At 39.7% G+C, this 13,694-nt stretch overlaps 2 long non-coding RNA genes across 5 annotated transcripts; one reads left to right on the top strand and one right to left on the bottom strand.

The window, feature by feature from the left end:
• Window positions 1-9,039: 9,039 nt before the first annotated feature.
• LOC123719695 lies at window positions 9,040-11,696 on the bottom strand. Of its 4 annotated transcripts, none has more exons than XR_006755759.1 (6): window positions 11,613-11,696; window positions 11,226-11,460; window positions 10,879-11,017; window positions 10,186-10,513; window positions 9,558-9,740; window positions 9,040-9,121 (listed from the first exon to the last, which is right to left on the bottom strand). It is a non-coding gene; the product is annotated as an uncharacterized LOC123719695 (long non-coding RNA). The 4 variants fall into 4 exon arrangements; XR_006755761.1 differs by having other exon boundaries at window positions 10,186-10,500; XR_006755762.1 differs by having other exon boundaries at window positions 10,186-10,229.
• Window positions 11,697-11,848: 152 nt separating this feature from the next.
• On the top strand, window positions 11,849-13,685 carry LOC123719696. The gene is made up of 3 exons (XR_006755763.1): window positions 11,849-12,212; window positions 12,603-12,739; window positions 12,889-13,685. It is a non-coding gene; the product is annotated as an uncharacterized LOC123719696 (long non-coding RNA).
• Window positions 13,686-13,694: the final 9 nt, after the last annotated feature.

The raw sequence follows: 13,694 nt of genomic DNA, 5'->3' as shown, positions 1-13,694 counted from the left end.
ATACAGTTATTCGTTTCATAACGATTAACTAAATCATGGGAGTTACACTCCGAGAGCATAGCCAGACGCAGGCACTCTCTTCAACATACAGTTATTCGTTTCATAACGATTAACTAAATCATGGGAGTTACACTCCGAGAGCATAGCCAGACGCAGGCACTCTCTTCAACATACAGTTATTCGTTTCATAACGATTAACTAAATCATGGGAGTTACACTCCGAGAGCATAGCCAGACGCAGGCACTCTCTTCAACATACAGTTATTCGTTTCATAACGATTAACTAAATCATGGGAGTTACACTCCGAGAGCATAGCCAGACGCAGGCACTCTCTTCAACATACAGTTATTCGTTTCATAACGATTAACTAAATCATGGGAGTTACACTCCGAGAGCATACATAGCCAGACGTAGGCACTCTCTTCTACATACAGTTATTCGTTTCATAACGATTAACTAAATCATGGGAGTTACACTCCGAGAGCATACATAGCCAGACGTAGGCACTCTCTTCTACATACAGTTATTCGTTTCATAACGATTAACTAAATCATGGGAGTTACACTCCGAGAGCATAGCCAGACGCAGGCACTCTCTTCTACATACAGTTATTCGTTTCATAACGATTAACTTAATCATGGGAGTTACACTCCGAGAGCATAGCCAGACGCAGGCACTCTCTTCAACATACAGTTATTCGTTTCATAACGATTAACTAAATCATGGGAGTTACACTCCGAGAGCATAGCCACACGCAGGCACTCTCTTCTACATACAGTTATTCGTTTCATAACGATTAACTAAATCATGGGAGTTACACTCCGAGAGCATAGCCAGACGCAGGCACTCTCTTCAACATACAGTTATTCGTTTCATAACGATTAACTAAATCATGGGAGTTACACTCCGAGAGCATAGCCAGACGCAGGCACTCTCTTCAACATACAGTTATTCGTTTCATAACGATTAACTAAATCATGGGAGTTACACTCCGAGAGCATACATAGCCAGACGCAGGCACTCTCTTCTACATACAGTTATTCGTTTCATAACGATTAACTAAATCATGGGAGTTACACTCCGAGAGCATAGCCAGACGCAGGCACTCTCTTCAACATACAGTTATTCGTTTCATAACGATTAACTAAATCATGGGAGTTACACTCCGAGAGCATAGCCAGACGCAGGCACTCTCTTCAACATACAGTTATTCGTTTCATAACGATTAACTAAATCATGGGAGTTACACTCCGAGAGCATAGCCAGACGCAGGCACTCTCTTCAACATACAGTTATTCGTTTCATAACGATTAACTAAATCATGGGAGTTACACTCCGAGAGCATACATAGCCAGACGCAGGCACTCTCTTCAACATACAGTTATTCGTTTCATAACGATTAACTAAATCATGGGAGTTACACTCCGAGAGCATAGCCAGACGCAGGCACTCTCTTCAACATACAGTTATTCGTTTCATAACGATTAACTAAATCATGGGAGTTACACTCCGAGAGCATAGCCAGACGCAGGCACTCTCTTCAACATACAGTTATTCGTTTCATAACGATTAACTAAATCATGGGAGTTACACTCCGAGAGCATACATAGCCAGACGTAGGCACTCTCTTCTACATACAGTTATTCGTTTCATAACGATTAACTAAATCATGGGAGTTACACTCCGAGAGCATAGCCAGACGCAGGCACTCTCTTCTACATACAGTTATTCGTTTCATAACGATTAACTAAATCATGGGAGTTACACTCCGAGAGCATAGCCAGACGCAGGCACTCTCTTCAACATACAGTTATTCGTTTCATAACGATTAACTAAATCATGGGAGTTACACTCCGAGAGCATAGCCAGACGCAGGCACTCTCTTCTACATACAGTTATTCGTTTCATAACGATTAACTAAATCATGGGAGTTACACTCCGAGAGCATAGCCAGACGCAGGCACTCTCTTCAACATACAGTTATTCGTTTCATAACGATTAACTAAATCATGGGAGTTACACTCCGAGAGCATAGCCAGACGCAGGCACTCTCTTCTACATACAGTTATTCGTTTCATAACGATTAACTAAATCATGGGAGTTACACTCCGAGAGCATAGCCAGACGCAGGCACTCTCTTCAACATACAGTTATTCGTTTCATAACGATTAACTAAATCATGGGAGTTACACTCCGAGAGCATAGCCAGACGCAGGCACTCTCTTCAACATACAGTTATTCGTTTCATAACGATTAACTAAATCATGGGAGTTACACTCCGAGAGCATAGCCAGACGCAGGCACTCTCTTCAACATACAGTTATTCGTTTCATAACGATTAACTAAATCATGGGAGTTACACTCCGAGAGCATACATAGCCAGACGCAGGCACTCTCTTCAACATACAGTTATTCGTTTCATAACGATTAACTAAATCATGGGAGTTACACTCCGAGAGCATAGCCAGACACAGGCACTCTCTTCAACATACAGTTATTCGTTTCATAACGATTAACTAAATCATGGGAGTTACACTCCGAGAGCATAGCCAGACGCAGGCACTCTCTTCAACATACAGTTATTCGTTTCATAACGATTAACTAAATCATGGGAGTTACACTCCGAGAGCATAGCCAGACGCAGGCACTCTCTTCAACATACAGTTATTCGTTTCATAACGATTAACTAAATCATGGGAGTTACACTCCGAGAGCATACATAGCCAGACGTAGGCACTCTCTTCTACATACAGTTATTCGTTTCATAACGATTAACTAAATCATGGGAGTTACACTCCGAGAGCATAGCCAGACGCAGGCACTCTCTTCAACATACAGTTATTCGTTTCATAACGATTAACTAAATCATGGGAGTTACACTCCGAGAGCATAGCCAGACGCAGGCACTCTCTTCAACATACAGTTATTCGTTTCATAACGATTAACTAAATCATGGGAGTTACACTCCGAGAGCATAGCCAGACGCAGGCACTCTCTTCTACATACAGTTATTCGTTTCATAACGATTAACTAAATCATGGGAGTTACACTCCGAGAGCATAGCCAGACGCAGGCACTCTCTTCTACATACAGTTATTCGTTTCATAACGATTAACTAAATCATGGGAGTTACACTCCGAGAGCATAGCCAGACGCAGGCACTCTCTTCTACATACAGTTATTCGTTTCATAACGATTAACTAAATCATGGGAGTTACACTCCGAGAGCATAGCCAGACGCAGGCACTCTCTTCTACATACAGTTATTCGTTTCATAACGATTAACTAAATCATGGGAGTTACACTCCGAGAGCATAGCCAGACGCAGGCACTCTCTTCTACATACAGTTATTCGTTTCATAACGATTAACTAAATCATGGGGAGTTACACTCCGAGAGCATAGCCAGACGCAGGCACTCTCTTCAACATACAGTTATTCGTTTCATAACGATTAACTAAATCATGGGAGTTACACTCCGAGAGCATACATAGCCAGACGTAGGCACTCTCTTCTACATACAGTTATTCGTTTCATAACGATTAACTAAATCATGGGAGTTACACTCCGAGAGCATAGCCAGACGCAGGCACTCTCTTCAACATACAGTTATTCGTTTCATAACGATTAACTAAATCATGGGAGTTACACTCCGAGAGCATAGCCAGACGCAGGCACTCTCTTCAACATACAGTTATTCGTTTCATAACGATTAACTAAATCATGGGAGTTACACTCCGAGAGCATAGCCAGACGCAGGCACTCTCTTCTACATACAGTTATTCGTTTCATAACGATTAACTAAATCATGGGAGTTACACTCCGAGAGCATAGCCAGACGCAGGCACTCTCTTCAACATACAGTTATTCGTTTCATAACGATTAACTAAATCATGGGAGTTACACTCCGAGAGCATAGCCAGACGCAGGCACTCTCTTCAACATACAGTTATTCGTTTCATAACGATTAACTAAATCATGGGAGTTACACTCCGAGAGCATACATAGCCAGACGTAGGCACTCTCTTCTACATACAGTTATTCGTTTCATAACGATTAACTAAATCATGGGAGTTACACTCCGAGAGCATAGCCAGACGCAGGCACTCTCTTCAACATACAGTTATTCGTTTCATAACGATTAACTAAATCATGGGAGTTACACTCCGAGAGCATAGCCAGACGCAGGCACTCTCTTCAACATACAGTTATTCGTTTCATAACGATTAACTAAATCATGGGAGTTACACTCCGAGAGCATAGCCAACGCAGGCACTCTCTTCTACATACAGTTATTCGTTTCATAACGATTAACTAAATCATGGGAGTTACACTCCGAGAGCATAGCCAGACGCAGGCACTCTCTTCAACATACAGTTATTCGTTTCATAACGATTAACTAAATCATGGGAGTTACACTCCGAGAGCATAGCCAGACGCAGGCACTCTCTTCAACATACAGTTATTCGTTTCATAACGATTAACTAAATCATAGGAGTTACACTCCGAGAGCATAGCCAGACGCAGGCACTCTCTTCTACATACAGTTATTCGTTTCATAACGATTAACTAAATCATGGGAGTTACACTCCGAGAGCATAGCCAGACGCAGGCACTCTCTTCAACATACAGTTATTCGTTTCATAACGATTAAACTAAATCATGGGAGTTACACTCCGAGAGCATAGCCAGACGCAGGCACTCTCTTCAACATACAGTTATTCGTTTCATAACGATTAACTAAATCATGGGAGTTACACTCCGAGAGCATACATAGCCAGACGTAGGCACTCTCTTCTACATACAGTTATTCGTTTCATAACGATTAACTAAATCATGGGAGTTACACTCCGAGAGCATAGCCAGACGCAGGCACTCTCTTCAACATACAGTTATTCGTTTCATAACGATAACTAAATCATGGGAGTTACACTCCGAGAGCATAGCCAGACGCAGGCACTCTCTTCTACATACAGTTATTCGTTTCATAACGATTAACTAAATCATGGGAGTTACACTCCGAGAGCATAGCCAGACGCAGGCACTCTCTTCTACATACAGTTATTCGTTTCATAACGATTAACTAAATCATGGGAGTTACACTCCGAGAGCATAGCCAGACGCAGGCACTCTCTTCAACATACAGTTATTCGTTTCATAACGATTAACTAAATCATGGGAGTTACACTCCGAGAGCATAGCCAGACGCAGGCACTCTCTTCAACATACAGTTATTCGTTTCATAACGATTAACTAAATCATGGGAGTTACACTCCGAGAGCATAGCCAGACGCAGGCACTCTCTTCAACATACAGTTATTCGTTTCATAACGATTAACTAAATCATGGGAGTTACACTCCGAGAGCATACATAGCCAGACGTAGGCACTCTCTTCTACATACAGTTATTCGTTTCATAACGATTAACTAAATCATGGGAGTTACACTCCGAGAGCATAGCCAGACGCAGGCACTCTCTTCTACATACAGTTATTCGTTTCATAACGATTAACTAAATCATGGGAGTTACACTCCGAGAGCATAGCCAGACGCAGGCACTCTCTTCAACATACAGTTATTCGTTTCATAACGATTAACTAAATCATGGGAGTTACACTCCGAGAGCATAGCCAGACGCAGGCACTCTCTTCAACATACAGTTATTCGTTTCATAACGATTAACTAAATCATGGGAGTTACACTCCGAGAGCATACATAGCCAGACGTAGGCACTCTCTTCTACATACAGTTATTCGTTTCATAACGATTAACTAAATCATGGGAGTTACACTCCGAGAGCATACATAGCCAGACGTAGGCACTCTCTTCTACATACAGTTATTCGTTTCATAACGATTAACTAAATCATGGGAGTTACACTCCGAGAGCATAGCCAGACGCAGGCACTCTCTTCAACATACAGTTATTCGTTTCATAACGATTAACTAAATCATGGGAGTTACACTCCGAGAGCATACATAGCCAGACGTAGGCACTCTCTTCTACATACAGTTATTCGTTTCATAACGATTAACTAAATCATGGGAGTTACACTCCGAGAGCATAGCCAGACGCAGGCACTCTCTTCAACATACAGTTATTCGTTTCATAACGATTAACTAAATCATGGGAGTTACACTCCGAGAGCATACATAGCCAGACGTAGGCACTCTCTTCTACATACAGTTATTCGTTTCATAACGATTAACTAAATCATGGGAGTTACACTCCGAGAGCATAGCCAGACGCAGGCACTCTCTTCTACATACAGTTATTCGTTTCATAACGATTAACTAAATCATGGGAGTTACACTCCGAGAGCATAGCCAGACGCAGGCACTCTCTTCTACATACAGTTATTCGTTTCATAACGATTAACTAAATCATGGGAGTTACACTCCGAGAGCATAGCCAGACGCAGGCACTCTCTTCAACATACAGTTATTCGTTTCATAACGATTAACTAAATCATGGGAGTTACACTCCGAGAGCATAGCCAGACGCAGGCACTCTCTTCAACATACAGTTATTCGTTTCATAACGATTAACTAAATCATGGGAGTTACACTCCGAGAGCATAGCCAGACGCAGGCACTCTCTTCAACATACAGTTATTCGTTTCATAACGATTAACTAAATCATGGGAGTTACACTCCGAGAGCATAGCCAGACGCAGGCACTCTCTTCTACATACAGTTATTCGTTTCATAACGATTAACTAAATCATGGGAGTTACACTCCGAGAGCATAGCCAGACGCAGGCACTCTCTTCAACATACAGTTATTCGTTTCATAACGATTAACTAAATCATGGGAGTTACACTCCGAGAGCATAGCCAGACGCAGGCACTCTCTTCAACATACAGTTATTCGTTTCATAACGATTAACTAAATCATGGGAGTTACACTCCGAGAGCATAGCCAGACGCAGGCACTCTCTTCTACATACAGTTATTCGTTTCATAACGATTAACTAAATCATGGGAGTTACACTCCGAGAGCATAGCCAGACGCAGGCACTCTCGTCAACATACAGTTATTCGTTTCATAACGATTAACTAAATCATGGGAGTTACACTCCGAGAGCATAGCCAGACGCAGGCACTCTCTTCAACATACAGTTATTCGTTTCATAACGATTAACTAAATCATGGGAGTTACACTCCGAGAGCATAGCCAGACGCAGGCACTCTCTTCAACATACAGTTATTCGTTTCATAACGATTAACTAAATCATGGGAGTTACACTCCGAGAGCATAGCCACACGCAGGCACTCTCTTCTACATACAGTTATTCGTTTCATAACGATTAACTAAATCATGGGAGTTACACTCCGAGAGCATAGCCAGACGCAGGCACTCTCTTCAACATACAGTTATTCGTTTCATAACGATTAACTAAATCATGGGAGTTACACTCCGAGAGCATAGCCAGACGCAGGCACTCTTCAACATACAGTTATTCGTTTCATAACGATTAACTAAATCATGGTAGTTACACTCCGAGAGCATACATAGCCAGACGTAGGCACTCTCTTCTACATACAGTTATTCGTTTCATAACGATTAACTAAATCATGGGAGTTACACTCCGAGAGCATAGCCAGACGCAGGCACTCTCTTCAACATACAGTTATTCGTTTCATAACGATTAACTAAATCATGGGAGTTACACTCCGAGAGCATAGCCAGACGCAGGCACTCTCTTCAACATACAGTTATTCGTTTCATAACGATTAACTAAATCATGGGAGTTACACTCCGAGAGCATAGCCAGACGCAGGCACTCTCTTCTACATACAGTTATTCGTTTCATAACGATTAACTAAATCATGGGAGTTACACTCCGAGAGCAAAGCCAGACGCAGGCACTCTCTTCAACATACAGTTATTCGTTTCATAACGATTAACTAAATCATGGGAGTTACACTCCGAGAGCATAGCCAGACGCAGGCACTCTCTTCTACATACAGTTATTCGTTTCATAACGATTAACTAAATCATGGGAGTTACACTCCGAGAGCATAGCCAGACGCAGGCACTCTCTTCTACATACAGTTATTCGTTTCATAACGATTAACTAAATCATGGGAGTTACACTCCGAGAGCATAGCCAGACGCAGGCACTCTCTTCTACATACAGTTATTCGTTTCATAACGATTAACTAAATCATGGGAGTTACACTCCGAGAGCATAGCCAGACGCAGGCACTCTCTTCTACATACAGTTATTCGTTTCATAACGATTAACTAAATCATGGGAGTTACACTCCGAGAGCATAGCCAGACGCAGGCACTCTCTTCAACATACAGTTATTCGTTTCATAACGATTAACTAAATCATGGGAGTTACACTCCGAGAGCATAGCCAGACGCAGGCACTCTCTTCAACATACAGTTATTCGTTTCATAACGATTAACTAAATCATGGGAGTTACACTCCGAGAGCATAGCCAGACGCAGGCACTCTCTTCAACATACAGTTATTCGTTTCATAACGATTAACTAAATCATGGGAGTTACACTCCGAGAGCATAGCCAGACGCAGGCACTCTCTTCAACATACAGTTATTCGTTTCATAACGATTAACTAAATCATGGGAGTTACACTCCGAGAGCATAGCCAGACGCAGGCACTCTCTTCAACATACAGTTATTCGTTTCATAACGATTAACTAAATCATGGGAGTTACACTCCGAGAGCATAGCCAGACGCAGGCACTCTCTTCAACATACAGTTATTCGTTTCATAACGATTAACTTAATCATGGGAGTTACACCCCGAGAGCATAGCCAGACGTAGGCGTAGCCGAGTCGGCGATGCCACTTAAATTCCCTGGGAGGTTGGAGGTTCCATCTGGCTGTTACAGGGATATTCAGTTGCGCAGCTAGGTTTAGTGTCTTCGAAGAATAATAATTTCAGCGTATTAAAAACGCTGCTACTAATTGCCTAAGCTAGTTTTTAATTGGACCGACGTGGGGTTTGGATCACATCCACAATTACAGATGTCAAGTATTATTACAATAAGTGTTTATACCTCTTTCCTGTCGGTCGAATCTCCGTTCAGTCGAAAAGCTTGTCCAGCGACAGTTGTTCCAGGGGCGTCTTGTCATCATTCATCTGAAGGTAAAATAAATTATATAATTACTAGCTGCCATAGAATGTGGTTTTAGATTTGAATTTGATTTACACTTCGGTCTAAGTAACACGTGGTTGGCTAACACCAAAAAATAAAAAAGTTCATACTTTAGCCTCAATAACACGTGGTAATCATGATATTGAATTGTAGCTTATATGACACGTTTGTCGGTTTACCATAGCAGTGCCATCTATTGATCACTTACTCAATTCAGTCGAATAATTGTGACTGTCAATTAATTATAGACAAATAATTTGCAATAAAATAAAATTGCGACTATAATTAAAGATCTAAGCTACCCTATCTCTTAAGTTGGACCAGACCGCTCACGGTGTGCCAATTTAATTTAAAATCGGTTAAGTAGTTTAGGAGGCCATCGCGGACGGAAGTACTTTTCAATAAAATTTTGAAACTTACTTTGGCAAATATTCCAACTGCAACCGAATGGCTTAAAATTTGATCTGCTAGGCGCTCTTTGATTTTCTGTTTGCCATTCTGTACTGGTTGTAAGTGGTGCTGGGTTAAAGCTGGAGCAAACACGGTTGGGATTCTCGCGATCTTTATTATAAAACTCCTCTATGTGGCTCCACTTTACTGTACCTGCAATGGAAGGTTATGATCTTATTCTCAAAACAATTTTAACCAATCACAGGTCAAGCGGCAATAAGAAAATAAATATGGTACAGCAGAGGTACATCAATTATTAGTTATTTTAATTAGGCAATAAGGCAATACTAACAACTACTTGATGCAGGGAAATAATTGCCAAAGGCCACTAGCGGATAAATAAGTCAATGGATGGTCATGGTTCAATGGATAAATAAGTCATAAAAAAGTTTTAATATCTTTCCGCTGTTCAATTAATTAAATTATTATACCAACCTATGTTTAGTTTTCTGTTTATTTGTATATCTAGTGTAAATTGGAAATACCGTTTAAAAAAAAATTAAATCTTTAAACATGCACTCAAGCAAACAAGCCAATGTAAATTTGTAAAAATTAATATTCAACCACATTTTGTATAATATTCTAAAGAAGTGGTTACCTCCTCGACAAGAGCTGCTGACTTGTCTGCTGTGTCACAATCTCCTGAGAAGTAAAATGCTATTGGCTGTTTCCAGCATTTTCGAACACCAATAACCATGAAAGTTCGACTATGGTTTGCTATCACACTAGTACGGCCTTAGCATTGAGTTTTACGTTATATGTCAGATTTTTTCTTATTGACATTTCATCAAAAGCCATTTTACATAAATTATCATTGACATCTTGGTCTTTTGTGATTTCTTTTACTGTCTGTATTACTGGGCTGTTGATTCCACATACCATTGGAATTTTGTTCAATAATGCCTTGAGAGAGCTGACAAAATAACCTAGTATTGTCTTTGGTTAACATAGCTTTTACACATTGAAAGAAACCAATTTTTTTATACCGGATTAAAACTATTTGTATTATTATAAACTTATAATTATGTATAATAATCCAGTTAAAAAAATATTTTCTTTCAAAATAACCTAATCAATAATATAAAACAAAAGTTTGATTTCTTATAGATGCTCAAGACGTTCACTTTATCATCCAGTGTCCATCTCATTCCAGTTAATTTTCTTATAAAGTTTTTCAGTTGGCTTTGTAATAGTAAAGAAAATGAATTATTTAATGTGCTTTTTAATATTTCATTGCTAGGTTCGTTTGATGTTAGTACACTTAATATAGATCTTTTGGAGTTTTTATCACCTTGAAACTTTTTTCAGAGCCTCACTATTTCAGATAGATTTTTTCTGCATCTCTTAGACAGCGTTTGCTTTTGAGCTGTAAGTTCACTGAACTTTTTCACGTCCAAGTCCTACAAAATACCTTTGCTAGTTGATGGTTCCTGGAAAATATACAAAAATAATTGAATAAAAAATTCGAAAAAGATAACAAATCCAATAAGTGGATGGAGAAAATAGAAAACTTTTAATCATCCATATATCACCTAGATGTGTGTCAGAAATGTACTGCCTACCTACCTCTATGTAAAAAAGCATGACTATAAAAATTTGTCTATTTGACTTAGGTAGAATATGAATGTAAATACTCACTTGGATGTCATAACTTGCTCTATATGGACTACAATGTTTGTTTTTTAATTGGTCTATATCCTCCTCTATTCACTCTTAATCTAACTTGTTAAGTCTTTTCCTATCGCTGCTGGTAAATGAAGATTCATTCAAATGATTTTCACATAGTATCCTATGCTGGGCATTCACTGTTTTTAATGATTCAATGGATGTCCCATCACCATTAGGAAAACAAAATTTAGCCCAAACTTTAACACTAAAAATAAAGTTTTCATTAGACATAGTTAATAGTGAAGCTGTTTTGGATAATCTTTCCAATATGGACCGTCGATTTAAATGCCCATTTTTTTGTAGATAGTACTCACTAAAAGAAAGAGTTTTGCAAAGATTTAGGTTGCGCAAACTTACGGTTCATGAGATACATTTATTAAAACTTTTCACACAAATTGGTAAGTAACAACACGCAATTACAAAATATATTTGACAAATAATTGATGTCAAACGTCAATCACTTAGTGTAGGGTTCCGAAAATTTTCAAAGTATCGATACTACTCTGGTATCGACATTAAACTTTCTAATATGGATCATCGGTTTAAATGCCCATATTTGTTTTGTAGATAGTACAAAAGTTATTGAAAATATCGATATTACTCGGGTATCGATACTTTTTGGTGATCACTAAATTTGTTTTTAAGCCATTCATTTTGTTTAATGGCGTCCAGTCATCGTTTGTCACCCTTGCAGTAGAAATCGTTTTACGTACTCCTATAAACTTACAACGTTTGACTACCATGGCGTCTCCGAAGCCCATTGTTTGAAGAGTTAAGTGAAGTGCAAGTGTTGGACTCAAATTAGCCGCTTGTCACGGCCTCCTCTTCTGCGCCGATCCTTGACGAACCGGTTGCTGGTCCTAGTGGGCTGACTAGTCCTGGCGAGGAATTTGCTGCGATGCCCAGACTTACTAGGTCATCTGGCAGAAGGCTTAATCCTTACTCGGATGAGTTAAAGTAAGTTTTGATTTATGTTATTTCAGGTCAGGTTATAAAATAATAAATCATTAGTAAAAAAAAAAAAAAAATTGCTTACTGGAATTTTGAAAAAGTTGGATTGCATAAGGTCTGTTGTGGATTTTAAAATGAAATTTATAGCTGAAAATATTTTTTTCATTGTTTGTAACTTTCTGTATTATCTAATTCTGTATTATCCTGTACTTTTTTAATATCAAAAAAGTACCCAAAACCGAATCAGAGCACCCCACTATCCACATGGTCTTGTCTGCCCTACTCCTAGAGTATATATAAAAGCTCCGAAGTAGCCGTCAACCCCCTCCCCGCCCCTCTAAAACCTCAAATATCGACGGTCCATATTGGAAAGATTAACCGATCTACTTACTTCAGAGGCCCATTCTCGGACGGAAGAGGGAACCTATGCAAGGATAAGGAAGAATCTTCTTTTGATGGTATACCGCATTTTGAGTATTTTCCCTACCATGTTTTGGCAAAGTACAACACAAAATCGTCAATATGACTTACCTGTAAGTGAAGTTTTATTATACATTGAGCTTTGAGACTTTAATACTACCCTCAGTTTTCATTTGATTGAAATTGTAACTACACGTGTGTAAATCCAGTTGTAATGTATCCTCGAACGAAGGCGTACATAACCAAAAGCGTCGCGTAACAGGTAACGCACGGCCGCCGCCCTAACGACCACTTGTCGCTGGATGAGACAATGAACTGCTGCAGGTATCGGGAGAAGATCCATCAAAGTCTAATACTCCAGGTGAAGACATACAGTTTGATCTTGCAGTAAGCTTACACTTTACAACTTTTATCTAAGTATTCTAATCAATGCACCCAATTTGAACCCAGAGGAAAAGACCGCAATCTCAAACAGGATTAATATAGGACGCAGGTTTCAAATGAAACCAAATGCTACAGCTACTTCTTGTTTAGCAGAGGCCACTCACAGTGTTCTTGTCTGCGGAAACAAGAAATATGTACCTATTAAAATTACTTATGGATACGGATTCCAATGTGACACACAATACCAAGACTCAGTCACACGACACAACTTTATTCTATATAGCCTTAAAAGATCTAAAAGAACAACTTCAAGGAACATAGGTATACAAGTACCTATTCAGTAAGAGATTAGTTGACTACAAGCTCGCATCAAAATCAGAAAAGGACAAAGAAGGTCAAAAAGAATTTAATCATAGGCAAAAGGGGAATCCAGGATGAAGGAGCTTGCTCACAGCCTACTATAGGCAGTCGCGTCCAGCGCCGCGCGCGCCACCTCGCGCTCACTGGTAGTTTATCAAAGAATGTTATTCACTTATTACTTGTGATACAACTCTATTATCGTGGATAAAAGGTTATAAAATACCTTTTTCTTGGTCAGCGATGTTCCTAAAAGTAAACTATATTCAGAGACTGAACAAAGCAAATTCGAACAATCTATAAATTACAACAAAAACACTCCCGCAC

Source organism: Pieris brassicae, unplaced genomic scaffold (assembly GCF_905147105.1).
Source record: "Pieris brassicae unplaced genomic scaffold, ilPieBrab1.1, whole genome shotgun sequence".
NCBI lineage: Eukaryota > Metazoa > Arthropoda > Insecta > Lepidoptera > Pieridae > Pieris > Pieris brassicae.
The sequence above is the reverse complement of the archived record's forward strand: the minus strand, read 5'-3'. Positions and strand labels throughout refer to the sequence as shown.